Source organism: Phyllobates terribilis, unplaced genomic scaffold (assembly GCF_046119375.1).
Source record: "Phyllobates terribilis strain yellow unplaced genomic scaffold, ASM4611937v1 Scaffold_1__5_contigs__length_1240528914, whole genome shotgun sequence".
NCBI lineage: Eukaryota > Metazoa > Chordata > Amphibia > Anura > Dendrobatidae > Phyllobates > Phyllobates terribilis.
Window position 1 is genome coordinate 563,151,927 of NW_027362761.1, and position 18,196 is coordinate 563,170,122.

The following is an 18,196-nucleotide window of genomic DNA, read 5'->3' on the forward strand; positions in this document are numbered from 1 at the left end:
ATGGACCTGGAGCTTGGTGTTGTTGAACCAGAAGCAGATGTGACCACTGAAGACTGGGACACGACCAGACAGGAGCAGTACAGAAGAGTACAAGCCTGTGTCCAGGACAGTCTCACTCGGGTGAGAGACAAGCAGGAAGCACAATACAACAGAAGTGCACCAGCAGAACCCTTCACACCTGGTGAAGTAGTGCTAAAAAGAAAGAGGAGAAACCACAAACTTGATGACCAGTGGGAGAGAGAACCCTACACTGTCTTGAATTCAAGGTTTGATAACAGGAAGACGTGTTTGATCAGCAAAGATGGAGGAAGAACAACTGCAACGGTATCTAGGGACCACCTGAAGTTGTGTCCAGATCTGCTAAAGCCCCAAGAAGAAGTGCCTTTCATCACCCCAGAGGAACCTGAAGAAGCAGTAATCCATACTGACTTAGGAGACTTCCCGGCGGATTGGCCTCAAATACGAGGAGCAGTAATAATACCTGTGATCCACTTCTTTCAACAGCCAGAGGACCCTCCACAGCAAGTTGAACCTGTAAGAGCTGCGGAAGAGCCTGCTCAAGAAGAATCCCCGGAAGAAGGATCCCCGGCAGAAACAGAGCAAGAAGGCTCAGCCAATGGTACAATTGCCAGTCCCATAGAGAGGTTAAGGCAATTTTACAACTTACCCACACGTAGAGCAGACAGGGTAACTGATAATACAGACACTGATACCTCGCAGACCACCGCACTACGCAGATCAACACGTAGCACGAGAGGTCAACCCCCTGTCAGGTATAGTGAATAGTTAAAACTCTGACAGATGTAGATAGTTGCCCCTGGTGTATTGTATATTACTGTATAATCTTGTATATTGCCATGTGTTTATTGATTTATGTGCTTACTAACTTATATTTTGCCACCTAATGGATAATTCAAGTGATATGGACACTTTGCTTATTTGCTTCCTAATACCCTTTGGGTATCTAAGAACTCTGTGGCTGAGGACTATGTGCAGCCCAAAGACTTTATTGTACATATTTGCACTCCCTGGAGTGCCCCTTTGAGCAACCTCTCCGGAAGAGACTTGGACTTTCTGGTTGCTCACTGCCTACTGCTTTGGCAATGTATATATATATTTATTCATGTTTTATGCAACGTTCAAGTGTCCTAACCTCCCATAAAGGGAAGATTGTTTATTGTTATTGTTTGCAAAATATGCTTCAGCCCCGAAGTGCTGAGTTTAACCCCTTAACAACATCTGACGTACTAATACGCGTCTGTGCCCAGGGACTTAAGAACCAGACCCGTATTAGTACGTCATCGCGATCGCGCGCGCACACAGGCTGTGCGGGCGCGATCGCCGCCGGGTGTCAGCTGATTGTCACAGCTGACACCCGGTACTATGTGCAGGGAGCGGTCCTGCACCGCTCCCAGCACATTAACCCCTGCGATGCTGCGATCGAAGTCGATCGAAGTCGATCGCGGCATTGCGGGGGCAAGGGGAGGTGATCGCCGATACTCACCTCCTCTTCCGGCTTCCAGCGCAGTCTGCAAAGGCTTCCCGGGTGTTGCCATGACGACTCGATGTCGTCATGACAACATCCGGGTCACCAGACAGCAGGAAGATTGTTTGGACATGCGCAGTGCATCTCCAAACAATCTTCACACTGTGCACCGCTGACAGCCTGCATGGCATAGGGATGGTGCTCCATTCCTATGCCATGCAGGCGATCAGAGAAAAAAAAGTGAAAGTCCCAGAGTGGGACAAAGTAATAAAGTGTATAAACTGTCTGAAAGTGGAAAAAAAAAAAAAAATTGCAAAACTATATAAAAAAAATAAAAAAAATAATCCACCAAAAATAAAAATATAATGTACCCATCAATAAATATTATTATAAAAAAAAAAAAAAAAAACAATAAAAGTACACATATTTGGTATCGCCGCGTCCAGAACAACCTGACCTATAAAACTGTCCCACTAGTTAACCCCTTCAATGAACACGGTAAAAAAAAAAAAAAAAACGAAGCAAAAAACAATGCTTTATCACCATACCGCCAAACAAAAAGTGGAATAACACGCGATCAAAAAGACATATATAAATAAAAATGGTACCGCTGAAAACGTCATCTCGTCCTGCAAAAAACAAGCCACCATACAGCTCCATAAGCCAAAAAATAAAAAAGTTATAGCTCTCAGAATAAAGCGATGCTAAAAAATATTTTTTTCTATAAAATAGCTTTTATTGTGTATAAGCGCCAAAACATAGAAAAATGATACAAATGTGGTACCGCTGTAAACATACTGACCCGAAGAATAAAGCTACCTCATCAATTTTACCACACGCGGAACAGAATAAAATAAAAAAAAAACAACAATTCCTGAATTGTTGGTTTTTGTTTATTCTGCCTCCCAAAAATCGGAATAGAAAGCGATCAAAAAATGTCACATGCCTGAAAATGGCACCAATAACAACGTCAAGTCATCCCGCAAAAAACGAGCCATCACATGACTGTCTGCCAAAATCTGGAAAAATTATAGCTCTCAAAATATGGCGATGCAAAAACTAGATTTTACAAAAAATGCGTCTTTTAGTGTGTGACAGCTGTCAGTCATAAAAACCCCATATGATTCTGGCATTGCTGTAATCACACCGACCTGAAGAATAAAGTCGTCTAATCACTTATACCGCACAAGGAACGGCGTCAAAAATAAACTCTTGGGTTAGGATTGGGCTAGGGTTAGGGCTGGGTTTGGGGCTAGGGTTGTGCTGGGGCTAGGGTTGTGCTGGGGCTAGGGTTGTGCTGGGGCTAGGGTTGTGCTGGGGCTAGGGTTGTGCTATGGTTAGGGTTGTGCTAGGGTTAGGGCTGGGGTTGGGATTTTTTTCAAAAGTAAGAAAAAAAGATGACGATATGGTGACTAGTGTTGAGCCCAAGTGCTCGCTACTTGAGTTTGCATCGGGTGCTCTGGTATGCATTGAGTATCATGGGTATTTGAGTGACATGCTCGAGTCTCTGCCCCATATGCTTCGCGGCCAAAAAAACTTTACGGGGATTGCCTGCCATGCACGAGCGATCCCCGCATGTTTTTTTTTGGGTGTCTAACATGCGGAGCAGGGACTCGAGCATATCACTCGATCACACGCTGTACATGGTGCATACCTGAGTACCCGATGCAAACTCAAGTAGCGAGCACTTGCGCTCAAGAATAATGACAACTTATTCAATATGATGACCTAATGTAAACAAATTCTGTGCCGTACCTCTGGGTTCAAAATGTTCAATATACACCTTAATAAAATCCTTGAGGGGTATAGTTTCCAAAATGGGGACACTTGTGGGGGAGCTCCACTGTTTAGGCACATCACGGGCTCTCCAAACGCGACATGGTGTCCGCTAACGAATTGAATGGAAAATCGGCTCAAATTGTTAGCGGACGCCATGTTGTGTTTGGAGAGCCCCTGTGTGCCCAAACATTGGAGCTCCCCCACAAGTGACCCCATTTTGGAAACTAGACCCCCCAAGGCACCTATCTAGATGCATAGTGAGCACTTGGAACCCCCAGGTGCTTCACAAATTGATTCATAAAAATGAAAAAGTGAAAAAAAAAAACACTTTTTCATTTTTATGAATCAATTTGTGAAGCACCTGGGGTTCCAAGTGCTCACTATGAATCTAGATAGGTGCCTTGGGGGGTTAGTTTCCAAAATGGGGTCACTTGTGGGGGAGCTCCAATGTTTGGGCACACAGGGACTCTCCAAATGCAACATGATATCCACTAACAAATTGTCGGCTCAAATTGTTAGCGGACACCATGTTGCGTTTGGAGAGCCCCTGTGTGCCCAAACTTTGGAGCTCCCCCACAAGTGACCCCATTTTGGAAACTAGACCCCCCAAGGCACCTATCTAGATGCATAGTGAGCACTTGGAACCCCCAGGTGCTTCACAAATTGATTCGTAAAAATGAAAAAGTGAAAAAAAAAACACTTTTTCATTTTTATGAATCAATTTGTGAAGCACCTGGGGTTCCAAGTGCTCACTATGAATCTAGATAGGTGCCTTGGGGGGTCTAGTTTCCAAAATGGGGTCACTTGTGGGGGAGCTCCAATGTTTGGGCACACAGGGACTCTCCAAATGCAACATGATATCCGCTAACAAATTGTCGGCTCAAATTGTTAGCGGACACCATGTTGCGTTTGGAGAGCCCCTGTGTGCCCAAACTTTGGAGCTCCCCCACAAGTGACCCCATTTTGGAAACTAGACCCCCCAAGGCACCTATCTAGATTCATAGTGAGCACTTGGAACCCCAGGTGCTTCACAAATTGATTCATAAAAATTAAAAAGTGTTTTTTTTTTCACTTTTTCATTTTTACGAATCAATTTGTGAAGCACCTGGGGGTTCCAAGTGCTCACTATGCATCTAGAAAGGTGCCTTGGGGGGTCTAGTTTCCAAAATGGGGTCACTTGTGGGGGAGCTCCAAAGTTTGGGCACAGTGGGGCTCTCCAAACACAACGTGGTGTCTGCTAACAATTTGAGCCGATTTTCCATTCAATTTGTTAGCGGATACCATGTTGCATTTGGAGAGTCCCTGTGTGCCCAAACATTGGAGCTCCCCCACAAGTGACCCCATTTTGGAAACTAGACCCCCCAAGGCACCTATCTAGATGCATAGTGAGCACTTGGAACCCCCAGGTGCTTCACAAATTGATTCGTAAAAATGAAAAAGTGTTTTTTTTTCACTTTTTCATTTTTACGAATCAATTTGTGAAGCACCTGGGGGTTCCAAGTGCTCACTATGCATCTAGAAAGGTGCCTTGGGGTGTCTAGTTTCCAAAATGGGTTCACTTGTGGGGGAGCTCCAAAGTTTGGGCACAGAGGGGCTCTCCAAACGCAACGTGGTGTCCGCTAACAATTTGAGCCGATTTTCCATTCAATTTGTTAGCGGATACCATGTTGCATTTGGAGAGTCCCTGTGTGCTCAAACATTGGAGCTCCCCCACAAGTGACCCCATTTTGGAAACTAGACCCCCCAAGGCACCTATCTAGATGCATAGTGAACACTTGGAACCCCCAGGTACTTCACAAATTGATTCGTAAAAATGAAAAAGTGTTTTTTTTTCACTTTTTAATTTTTACGAATCAATTTGTGAAGCACCTGGGGGTTCCAAGTGCTCATTATGCATCTAGAAAGGTGCCTTGGGGGGTCTAGTTTCCAAAATGGGGTCACTTGTGGGGGAGCTCCAAAGTTTGGGCACACAGGGGCTCTCCAAACACAACATGGCGTCCGCTAATTATACAAGCAAATTTTACAATCAAAAAGTCAAATGGCGCTCCTTCCCTTCCGAGCCCTGCCGTGCGCCCAAACAGTGTTTTTTCCCCAAATATTGGGTATCTGTGAGCCCAGGGGAAATTGCACAACAAATTTTGGGGTCCATTTTTTCTTGTTACCCCTGTGAAAATAAAAAAAATTGGGTCTAAAGTAACATTTTTGTGAAAAAAGTTAAATGTTCATTTTTTTCTTCCACATTCAAAAAATTCCTGTGAAGCACCTGAAGGGTTAATAAAGTTCTTGAATGTGGTTTTGAGCACCTTGAGGAGTGCAGTTTTTAGAATCGTGTCACTTTTGGGTATTTTCTGTCATAAAGACCTCTCAAAGTGACTTCAAATGTGATGTGGTCCCTAAAAAAATGGTTTTGTAAATTTTGTTGGAAAAATGAGAAATCGCTGGTCAACTTTTAACCCTTATAGCTCCCTAACAAAAAAAAATTTTGGTTCCAAAATTGTGCTGATGTAAAGTAGACATGTGGGAAATGTTATTTATTAACTCTTTTGTGTGACATATCTCTCTGATTTCAGGGCTTAAAAATTCTAATTTTGAAAATTGTAAAATTTTCAAAATTTTCACCAAATTTCTGTTTTTTTCACAAATAAACGCAAGTGATATCGAAGAAATTTTTCCACAATCATGAAGTACAATATGTCACGAAAAAACAATCTCAGAATCAGGGGGATCCGTTGAAGCGTTCCAGAGTAATTACCTCATAAAGTGACAGTGGTCAGAATTGTAAAAATTGGCCTGGTCATTAACGTGCAAACCACCCTCGGGGCTTAAGGGGTTAACTAGGGGGGAATGTGGCGCCCTGCTGCGCAATAGTGCCACAGATCCTAGAGGGGTGCATTAAAGGATTTCTCCACAAGGGACCCTCAGAGCATACACACACCTCCACCCTACCTCAGACCACCAGAGGGAGCCCGGATAGGGATATAAATACGGAGGGTGGAGTTAGGCAGTTCAGTTCCTGCAGAGTGAGACACAGAAACAGGTAAGTCTGCAGTGGAGCTCAGTCTTCAGAACAGTTCTCAGCTCAAAGTGCAGAGTGGAGACTCAAGCAGCTCAGGTTAGTGAGCTAGGAGCGTTGCCGACGCTCAGAGAGCGGCAGCAGAGGCAGCCAGCTAACTGCCAGTGTGTATAGCATAGTGAGGGCCCAAGTGGGCCGAAGGCTAGAGGAGTGAGTAGCATTGGGGGCAGAGGAGTGTAGCATCGGCGTCTCTGCCCCGTTCTAGGCAGAGACGCCGTCCCTCTCACCTCCCCGCTCCTGGCGCGGCGTCCTCCAGCGCTGCTCTCCCCGCTGCTTCCGGCACGCGCTCCTTCCCCGGCAGTGTGCTTAGGGCGCGCGCGCGCGCGCTCCCCCTCTCTTAAAGGGACCGCGCGCGCCGTCCTAAGGAGTCCCCGGCCAATTGCCGGAGGACCTCCCATATAAAAGGCACCTCCTCCAAAATGGAGGTGCCCGAGCAATGTTGTAGCACTGTTCACTACTCTGCTTCAGCCCTCAGGTCCCGTTGCCAGTTACCTGCCAGATACCTGCCAGATTCCTGCCAGTCTGCTGTCTAATTCCTGCCTGATATCCTGCTACCTGCCTGCTAGCCTGAGGTCCGACGGTCTGCCTTACTACTCCTGTCAGTCTGTCTAAGGACCAGCTTGCCTGCTCACCTGGGAGCGCACATCAACTACCTGCCTGCTTGCCTGAGGTCCGACGGTCTGCCTTCCAACTCTTGTCAGTCTGTCTATGGACCAGCTTGCCCGCTCACCTGGGAGCGCACATCTGCTACCTGTCTGCTAGCCTACCTGGAGGCTCTGCCGTCACGTGCTGTGACCACCTGCCTGTCCAGTGACTCCTGCCCGCTCACCTGGGAGCGCTCATCTGCCGCCTGTCTGTTGGTCTTCCTGGAGGTTCCGCCGTCACATGCTGTGACCACCCGTTTATCCAGAGACTCTCGCCTGCTCACCTGGGAGCTCACGTCTACCATCAGCCGCCACAGGTCGTACCAACCCTTTACCCAGAGACTGCCCCGGTCACTTGCCGTGACCATCTGCCCGTTCACCCAGAGACTGCCCCGGTCACTTGCCGTGACCATCTGCCCGTTCACCCAGAGACTGCCCCGGTCACTTGCCGTGACCATCTGCCCGTTCATCCAGAGACTGCCCCGGTCACTTGCCGTGACCTCCTGCCCGTTCTTCTAGAGACTGTCCCGGTCACCTGCTGTGACTGCCTGCCTGGTCGCCACCCGCTCCCTTACAAGGACCGCCCCCTTGTATAGTAGCCCAGAGGTTCCGCCTCCCAGACCCGTTACAGTTTGCTCGGGCCCTGGAACCCGGTGGCCCCCAAGCTCCCTCGCTCTCGGACCTGTGTCATGAACTGTCCCGTCAGAGGTCCCAACAGGAGTCCATCCTGGGTCACCTGCGGAATGTCAATTCTCGCCTGGACACTCTGACTGCTCTGCCTGCAACCACCGCCAGTGCCATGACTCGCAATCCGGCAGCTCCACTGCCCACTAATAACATGGTATCCTACCCCGGACCCCGGCTTTCTGCACCTCCTCGTTTCGGAGGCGACTCCGCCCAGGCTCGGGGCTTCATAAATCAGTGCACCCTGCACTTTGAACTCCTGTCTCACCAGTTTAACTCCGACAGGGCCAAAATTGCCTTCATCATGTCCCATCTCACCGGAGAGGCCCTGGCCTGGCTAAATCCTCTATGGGAGAGAGGAGACCCCCTGGTGTCCGACTTGCCTGCCTTTCTCACGGCTTTCCGGAAAGTCTTCGACGAACCCGGACGGAAGACCTCATCCGCATCATCTCTGCTACGCCTCCGTCAGGGAAGTCTCACCGTGGGCCAATATGCCATACGGTTCCGTACCCTTGCCTCGGAGCTGGCCTGGGATAATGACGCTCTGGTTTACGTCTTCTGGGAGGGTCTGTCCGGCCATATAAAAGATGAACTTGCCGGTCGGGATATTCCTACCACTCTCGATGACCTAATAACTCTTGCCACCCGGATTGACCTGCGGTTCCAGGAGTGTGCCAAAGAGGTCACCCGTGAGAGGAGGTTTCCACGTCTAGCTCCTACTTTTCAGAAACCCGTCACTCCCTCCGTCTCTCCTCAGCTACACTCTCCTGAGCCTATGCAGGTCGACCAGACCAAGATGGTCGGTTCTCGCCAAGAATCTCGCCGAGCCGAGGGAAGCTGTTTCTATTGTGGCAGTATGAAGCACTTCATCCGTTCCTGCCCGGAAAAGCCGGGAAACGCCAGTGTCTAGGACCACTCGGAGAGGTCGTCCTAGACAAAAGTAAGCCCTCTCCATCTCTGACCTTACCGGTCTCTATTGCTTGGGGAGAAAACCGTCTCTTTGAACTCGCCCATCTGGATTCTGGAGCTGCTGGAAACCTCATCTCCCAGTCTCTGGTAGAGAGATACCATATTCCCACCAAGTCCCTGGCTGAACCATTGTCAGTCGCCTCCGTGGATGGAAGACTTCTCTCGGAGACCATCCTGCTCGTCACCGAACCCATAACCCTGCAGGTGGGAATGCTGCACTCTGAGGAGATCTCATTCCATGTGCTGTCCGGACTTTCTCACTCCCTGTTGCTAGGTCTACCTTGGCTCCAGACACATGAACCCGTATTGAACTGGCGGTCCGGTGAAGTACTCCGATGGGGTCCTGATTGCCATAGGACCTGCCTGGTCCCGGTCCGTCCACTTTGCCCTCAGCCTACTCCAGCTAACTTACCTGGTCTCCCAGCTCCCTACTGGCCCTATGCGGACGTCTTCGGTAAGAAGGAAGCTGAGACGTTGCCACCCCATAGGCCATACGATTGCCCGATCGACCTGGTACCTGGCACCACTCCTCCCCGTGGGCGTATCTACCCGTTGTCTGCAGCCGAGACCCGAGTCATGTCTGAGTACATTGAAGAGAATCTGGCTAGGGGATTTATCCGAAAATCTACCTCCCCGGCTGGAGCCGGATTTTTCTTTGTCAAAAAGAAAGACGGCTCGCTACGTCCCTGTATTGACTACAGAGGACTCAATCTCATCACGGTAAAAAACAAATATCCCCTACCACTCATCTCCGAATTGTTTGACCGTCTCAAGGGCGCCAGGATCTTCTCCAAGCTGGATCTACGAGGAGCGTATAATCTGGTCCGTATCCGTCAAGGAGACGAGTGGAAGACGGCATTCAATACCCGGGACGGTCACTACGAGTACCTTGTGATGCCCTTCGGTCTCTGTAATGCTCCCGCGGTCTTTCAGGAACTAGTCAACGACATCTTCCGTGACCTCCTGTACTCCTGCGTAGTGGTATACCTGGACGATATCTTGGTCTTCTCTCCGGATCTCCCCACACACCGGAGGGATGTTCGTCAGGTCCTGCTTAGGCTTCGGCAGAACCACCTTTACGCCAAATACGAGAAGTGCCTCTTCGATCAGACCTCCCTTCCGTTCTTGGGCTATGTCATCTCCCAAACAGGTCTGCAAATGGATCCCGAGAAGCTCTCTTCCGTTCTAAAATGGCCTCGTCCTGAAGGTTTGAAGGCGATACAGTGATTCCTGGGCTTCGCTAATTATTATCGTCTTTTCATCCCACACTTCTCGTCTCGGACTGCTCCCATATCTGCACTTACCCGTAAGGGGGCTAACCCCAGAACATGGTCGCCTGAAGCCGAGGAGGCCTTCCTTTCCCTAAAGAAAGCCTTCGCCTCTGCTCCCGTCCTGCACCGTCCGGACTGTAATAAACAATTCTACCTGGAGGTTGATGCCTCCTCTTCCGGAGCCGGAGCGGTGCTCACCCAGAAGTCTTCTACTGGGAGAATGGTAACGTGCGGCTTCTTCTCCAAAATCTTCTCCTCGTCGGAGCACAACTACTCCATTGGAGACCGGGAATTGCTAGCCATCAAATTGGCACTGGGAGAGTGGCGCTATCTGCTTGAAGGGGCTCTCTACCCGGTAATTATCTACACGGATCACAAAAACCTGGCATATCTCCAAAATGCCCAGAGACTCAATCCTCGCCAGGCCCGGTGGTCGTTGTTTTTTGCCCGCTTCGACTTCATTCTTCATTTCCGTCCGGCGGACAAGAACGTCAAAGCTGATGCCTTGTCCCGGTCCTTCCTGTCCTCCGATCAAGAGGAGGAACCTACGCACATCATCGACTCCTCCAAGGTGATGAATGTGGCCCCCTTGGATCTGACTTGTCTTCCACCCGGTAAGACGTTCGTAGCTGTGCCAGATCGGGAGAGGGTTCTTCGCTGGGGACATTCTTCTAAACTAGCTGGCCATGCTGGCCAAAAGAAGACCTTCCAACTTATTACCCGGCATTACTGGTGGCCTACCCTGCGTAAGGACGTGGTAGACTTCGTCGCGGCCTGTTCATCCTGTGCCCGTAACAAAGTTCCCCGACATCTACCTGCCGGCCATCTCCTGCCCCTTCCCGTACCTGCTGCTCCTTGGCAACACATCGCTATGGACTTTATCACCGACCTTCCAGTTTCTGCCGGTTGCACTGTCATTTGGGTTGTCGCTGACCGTTTTTCTAAGATGGCCCACTTCATTCCCCTGCCTGGTCTTCCGTCTGCACCCGAGCTGGCTAAAGACTTTATCCGCCACATCTTCCGTCTTCATGGTCTGCCCCTCCACATCGTGTCGGATCGTGGGGTTCAGTTCACCTCTCGCTTCTGGAGAGCCACATGTAAGCTGCTGGACATTACCCTGGATTTCTCCTCCGCTTACCACCCTCAGTCCAATGGTCAAGTGGAGCGGATCAATCAGATCTTGTCCAGCTACCTCCGGCACTTCGTTGATGCTCACCACTCGGACTGGGTGGATCTCCTACCATGGGCCGAGTTCTCTTATAACAACCATGAGAGCGAGTCCTCTTCCAAATCCCCGTTCTTTGTAGTCGGTGGCCAACATCCCCGGATTCCACTTCCTGTCTCCGTTTCTGTGGACAACCCTGCTGCGGAGTCTCTTGTCAGCGAATTTTCTACTATTTGGGAGAGCACCAGGTCCGCTCTTCTTCTCTCCTCTGAGCGGATGAAGAGATATGCTGATAAGAGACGTCTGGATCCGCCCCAATTCCGTCCGGGAGACAAGGTTTGGCTCTCATCCAAACATGTGCGGCTCAAAGTACCCTCCTACAAGTTGGGTCCTCGATTCATCGGCCCCTTCGAAGTCCTCAGGCAAATTAACCCTGTGGCCTACAAATTAAAACTCCCGGCCACCCTACGGATCCCCAACTCCTTCCACGTATCTCTCCTCAAACCCGTTGTCTTTAACTTTTTTTCCAAAAATCCAGGTGCCCCTCCTGCTCCGGTTTCCGCTGATGACATCTTTGAGGTAGAGAGTATTCTGGCCTCCAAGAGGGTAAGAGGAAAAACCTTTTTTCTGGTAGATTGGAAGGGGTTTGGTCCTGAGGAGAGAACTTGGGAACCCAGGGAGAACATCAACGCCCCGCTTCTCCTTGAGAAATTTCTTTCTGGCCAAAAAAAGAGGGGGCCTAAAGGGGGGGGTACTGTAGCATCGGCGTCTCTGCCCCGTTCTAGGCAGAGACGCCGTCCCTCTCACCTCCCCGCTCCTGGCGCGGCGTCCTCCAGCGCTGCTCTCCCCGCTGCTTCCGGCACGCGCTCCTTCCCCGGCAGTGTGCTTAGGGCGCGCGCGCGCTCCCCCTCTCTTAAAGGGACCGCGCGCGCCGTCCTAAGGAGTCCCCGGCCAATTGCCGGAGGACCTCCCATATAAAAGGCACCTCCTCCAAAATGGAGGTGCCCGAGCAATGTTGTAGCACTGTTCACTACTCTGCTTCAGCCCTCAGGTCCCGTTGCCAGTTACCTGCCAGATACCTGCCAGATTCCTGCCAGTCTGCTGTCTAATTCCTGCCTGATATCCTGCTACCTGCCTGCTAGCCTGAGGTCCGACGGTCTGCCTTACTACTCCTGTCAGTCTGTCTAAGGACCAGCTTGCCCGCTCACCTGGGAGAGCACATCAACTACCTCCCTGCTTGCCTGAGGTCCGACGGTCTGCCTTCCAACTCTTGTCAGTCTGTCTATGGACCAGCTTGCCCGCTCACCTGGGAGCGCACATCTGCTACCTGTCTGCTAGCCTACCTGGAGGCTCTGCCGTCACGTGCTGTGACCACCTGCCTGTCCAGTGACTCCTGCCCGCTCACCTGGGAGCGCTCATCTGCCGCCTGTCTGTTGGTCTTCCTGGAGGCTCCGCCGTCACATGCTGTGACCACCCGTTTATCCAGAGACTCTCGCCTGCTCACCTGGGAGCTCACGTCTACCATCAGCCGCCACAGGTCGTACCAACCCTTTACCCAGAGACTGCCCCGGTCACTTGCCGTGACCATCTGCCCGTTCACCCAGAGACTGCCCCGGTCACTTGCCGTGACCATCTGCCCGTTCACCCAGAGACTGCCCCGGTCACTTGCCGTGACCATCTGCCTGTTCATCCAGAGACTGCCCCGGTCACTTGCCGTGACCTCCTGCCCGTTCTTCTAGAGACTGTCCCGGTCACCTGCTGTGACTGCCTGCCTGGTCGCCACCCGCTCCCTTACAAGGACCGCCCCCTTGTATAGTAGCCCAGAGGTTCCGCCTCCCAGACCCGTTACAAGGAGCTTTACCAGCTCACCCCAGAAAGCATATACCGGACACCGGGTCCGAGATTACAGGGATCTCAATGACCCAGTAAGAAACAACCGGAATCCCTGGAGAACTACAGGTCCCAGGATCACCTAAGAGCTGATACGTAACAGAGCCAGGAGACACATAGGCCCCGTAAGCTGGGAGAGTGTATTCCAAGAGAAGGCCCTACCACAAGATCAGCCGGTGCAGGACAGAGACAAAGTTAGGCCTAGCTCCAGGCAGGTCAGAAACTTTCTACGGAGAGGCAAGCAACAGGACGCCTTATACCCGCTCACTGAGGAGACTCCGGACGTGCACCTCTCACCCTACAGTGCTCCGGGGTGTTCCTGAACTAATTCCAGTAAAGGTACAGAAGTGACTTTCGTGTGTGTTCCCATTCTTGCTCTGACCCGGCAGGGTCCCCTCTGTCCTGCATTCCCCCTCCTATGCTGCCCTGAGGCCCTGCTTCACCTGTGGGGAGCGATACCATCTAAGCTGCCTCAACACCGGCCTCAGTGGACTGCCGCAGCGCTGGTGATCCTCACCAGACACCACAGGTGGCATCACAAGCTTTGACATTTCATTTCCCCCTTTTTAAGAGAGACCCCAGGGTACGGGCCCGGGAGTCGACCACTGCAACATCCCCCAAGACCAGGCATTAAGGCCCGGGCGCCGAGTAGTCCCCATCCCCTGGGCGCCACATCTCTGCTAAATCTCTCCGTCTAGACATATCTAAAAACAGTAGACTCAAAACATGGGAAACAGCTCAACAGAGAAGTAAAATCAGGTGGCATATGTGCGTGAATCTGATAATAGAGATTGCTTTCCAATTTTAACTTTAGAATCTACATATATAGAAACTTCAGGTGGAAGCGCTAATGTTTCATATACAGCCCAGTAATTTTAGAATATAAATATCTGTTACGATACTGGCGTAGTACTACTGGAAACCAGTGGCCGGAGGAGCACAAGCAGGAACAGCAAGCTGCAGTAGAAGTTCTTGGAGATAGCAAGGAGTTGTATGAAATAATCTGTAGATGAATTAGAACAGTCTGGGTAAGAATGTTCAGGAGCTGGAGACTGAAACTAGGCTAACAGCTAAACACAATACTCAAGCAATGTGTGAGAGATCCATGCGGCTTTAAGTAGGCGCAAACAGGAAACAAGATGGATTCCATAGATTCAGAATCCACCATCTTGCTAAAGGGCAATTGCAGAACACAACAGCAGCCTCCAGTGATAAGGAGTGAAACTGCAGCACAATTATTAAAGTGAATACAATGTCGCCACTAGTGGTCAAACTCTAGAAGGGCAACAGAAATCCTGACAACATCATTAATAAACAATCCTCAGAACTGAACTAAGCCTCCTATGATATTACAGGGCGCAAATCAGGAAGCCCAACAACTTGCATCAGTAGACGGAAAGAGAGGCATCTAAATTTGTTAGGACAAAGAAGTCACAAGCACAGACATATCAAGGAGGAGACAGAAACAATGTACAGACAGGTCCAGCCAGGGAGGGGGAAATTGGTGAGGGTTAGAGATGAGCGAACCCGAACTTAAAAGTTTGGGGTTCATACCGGACAGTTAGTGTCTGGTGTTAAACGCCAAACACAGACTTCTCCCGGAAGTCTCAGGAATATATGGGCAGCACTCAAACTCTGTTTCATAAAGAGTGAAGGAGGCAAAAGTTCGGTTACTCAGGGTTTTTTTCCCCTATGGAAGTTGAACTCCAGATTCTCAACCTAAGAGAATATTCATACTATGGGGTCCATGTCCCTTAAAATGCTTAACCTAGATGTGTAACAAAGAGTCCAACTTTTAATTTACCATCATGCAGAAAAGTTTTAATTTGACCAATTCTAGACTAACAGAAAGTTTCTTTCTGGAGCGATAGCGATAGCAATCTTAGCTACAAGAAAATTCATAAAGATCCATCTATGTGTTGTGGTCTAGCAACGACAGCAGAGATAATATCTATTTATCAATTAGGGAAATTGGGCAATAATTTTTGCATGTTGTGAGGTCTTTATCCGGTTTTAGGTGGACATGGAAGTAGGCACCATTAACAGTATCTGAGAGATTAGAGCTTTGTCTTAATGAAATCTAACTGTACCAATCTGAACTTACCCGTCCTCGAGGGGGTGCGGAATGTCAGGTGGAGGAGTAGGTTTTCTCCTGCCAGATAACTGCTCCTTCACCTAAATCCCACTGCCACCCTCCGTTGCTCTCCCCTCTTTTGAGGTGCACTGTGTGCGCATCTACTCCCCCTCCAACTGGCTGTCATTTACTGTCCCGCAGGACCAGCCACAACCTTCTTAGACCACTTCACCACCTGGCTACTTCATTTCCTTTCCATTGACATCCCCACTATTCATGGGTAACTTCAATATCCCCATCGACACTTCCCTCTAAGCTTCTATCCCTCACTTCCTCCTTCGGCCTTACCCAATGGTCTTCCGCAGCCACTCACAAAGATGGCCACACTATGCACCTCATATTCACCCGCCCCTGTTCTCTGTCTAACCTCTCAAACTCACCCCTCCCTCTTTCTGACCACAAACTACTTACATTCTCTACTCTCTCCTCTCCTGTTCAACAATCCCCACTCCACAAACTTGCATACCCTCGCAGAAATCTCAAACACCTTGACCTACACTTACTCTCTGAATCCCTTCTCCCTCTTACAGACATCAGTTCCTTACATGAGGCAGATGTTGCTGCAACTTTATATAACACCAAAACAGCTGCAGCTCTCAATTTGGTCGCCCCCTCACACATACCAAAGCCTGCACAATCAACAGGCAACCCTGGCATACCAGCCTAACCAAGGAACTGCGACGGGCCTCCAGGATTACTGAGCATAGATGGAAAAAGTCCCACTCCAATGAGCACTTCATCACATTCAAACAGTCCCTCACTACCTTCAAGTCCACACTCACTACAGTAAAACAAACATACTTCTCATCTCTTATATCCCCCCTGTCTCACAACCCTAAACAGCTATTTAACAATTTAAAGTCTATCCTCCACCCCCCACCTCGTCTCCTCCCTCTCCTCTCATCTCACCCGAAGACTTTGTCTCATTCTTTAAGCAGAAGATTGACACCATCAGACAAAGCTTTTGCCTAAAGTCCCCCCAGTCTTTCCTCATAATAAATAGATAATAAAGATTCATTCAATCGCCAAGCGAATGATGATAGACATGAGTTGATATCTGAGAACTTGACTACACATGGAGGATGGCAAAAACATGGGGAGGTTGTGACCTTGGGTCTTGTTAGCTTTGGCCATGCACATAAACACGTGATCAATTCTATAAGTGTTATGGGTAGCAGTTTAAAAACGCTTTTGATTGGGTGAAAATTACCCCCAAAATCTACCAGCTTACTTTTATGTACAAGCTTAGCTAATTGGTGCCTGGCTCGAATTGGATGTATTAATCAAGCAGAATTAGAGCTGGATTTTTCCATGGAGGGGGTCTAACACCAGGTTTGAATCCCTTCTAATGATTAAGGGGACCTCCAAAAGTGAAATTACTGTATTTAGTAGTGATGAACGAGCATGTTCGCTACTGCTCGGAGCTTGCCCGAGCATCTCACTGCTCGACATGCTCGGTGCTCGCCGAGTATTTCCAGGGTTGCTCGGCGGGAACTCGGGTCTCCTTCCTGCATGTTTGGCGCTCTTTAGAGAGCCAAAGAACATGCAGGAATTGCCTGCCACTCACTGTAATGCCGTAGCCATGTTGGTTGTGGCATTACTGTGATTGGCTGGCCGCACAGTGTCATCAGGTCTATATCAGACCTGGCGCCTCCATGCTCGTCACAGTCATTCCGGATCAGACAGTGTAGAGAGATGTGCTGCTGAGCTAGGGAGAGATTCGCTTGTTTCTAGTTAGTGTAGGTGTACCAAACTATATTAGAGATACATATCCATCTCAACAAACAGTCTTTCCGAGGACTAATCCATCTGCAGATATATCAGGCAGGCAGCGTATATAGGCAGGCAGTGTATATAGGCAGGCAGGCAGGGTATATAGCAGACTGCAGTGCACATAGCACAAGAGGCTCCATTCCAGTTCTGTCTGCTGCTGCTGTTATATTTCTAGAAATAGCCCCTGGTCTCAGGGGCCAGGAATATTTTTTTTTGGATCTTAATCCTCATTATTTGCTTAAAAAGCAATCCAGAGAACACAGTTTTTCTGCGCCATTTGCTTGTTGTCACTGCAGAATACAGCCAGGTCCTTTCCATATTACAGCGCTTAAAATCCATCTATTTAAAACTGTGTTTTCTCCATCACACGGATTACATATACGTTTTCAGAAAATACTGCCATTTCTGGCCTCCATTAAAAAAAATTTTCAGTGTGTCAGTGAAGCAATTCACAGCAGTTTGCTGGTCAAACTACTTACCTACAGGCCAGGTATTTAAAACTGTGTTTTCTCAGTCACACGGATCACATATAAATTCACTCCAAACTCAGTCATTTGTAGTGAGAGTGGAAGATACTGTCCTCCATTTAAAATGGGCAAGGCACGTGGCAAGGGACGGGGAACGGGATGTGATGTTAATAGTGCATGCAGAGGCCGAGGACAAGGCCGTGGGCAATCTGAAATTGTGCCACAACAAACACCCACATTTTCTCGCCTGACCTTCCTGTCCCAATTTCTAGGGGACCGCAGCACACCACTACTGAACCCAGAGCAATGTCAAATGGTTGCTGGTTGGATAGCGGATAATGCTTCCAGTCACTTAGCCACCACCAGTGGTCAAGTCTCAGTAGCCGTGAGTCTGGACTGCATATTCCTCACCCTGATCCTCCTTCCTCCCACCATGCCGAGTACCCAGAGACAACTGATCCCACACTTGGACACTCTGAAGAGCTGTTCACTTTTCCATTTATAGATTCGGGCCTCTCGCCCGGTCCACTTGAAGCGGGGCAAGAGGAGATCGCTTGCAGCGTTACCCAAATATTTGAGCATCCACGGTCATACGAAGGCAACGGTGGGAAAGTGCAATTACTGTCGCAAGAGGTGGATGATGATGATGAGACACAACTGCCAGAAAGTCAGAAGGAGGACCAGTGTGCGGAAGTGGAAGACGAGGTGGTGGATGATATAGTAACTGACCCAACCTGGCAGGAGGACATGCAAAGCGAGGACAGCAGCACACAGGGGGAGGGAGGCAGAGCACCCCAACAGGCAGGAAGAATCAGTGTGGTGGCCACAGACAGTAGGCAGGCAACCGTTCCCCGTAACACC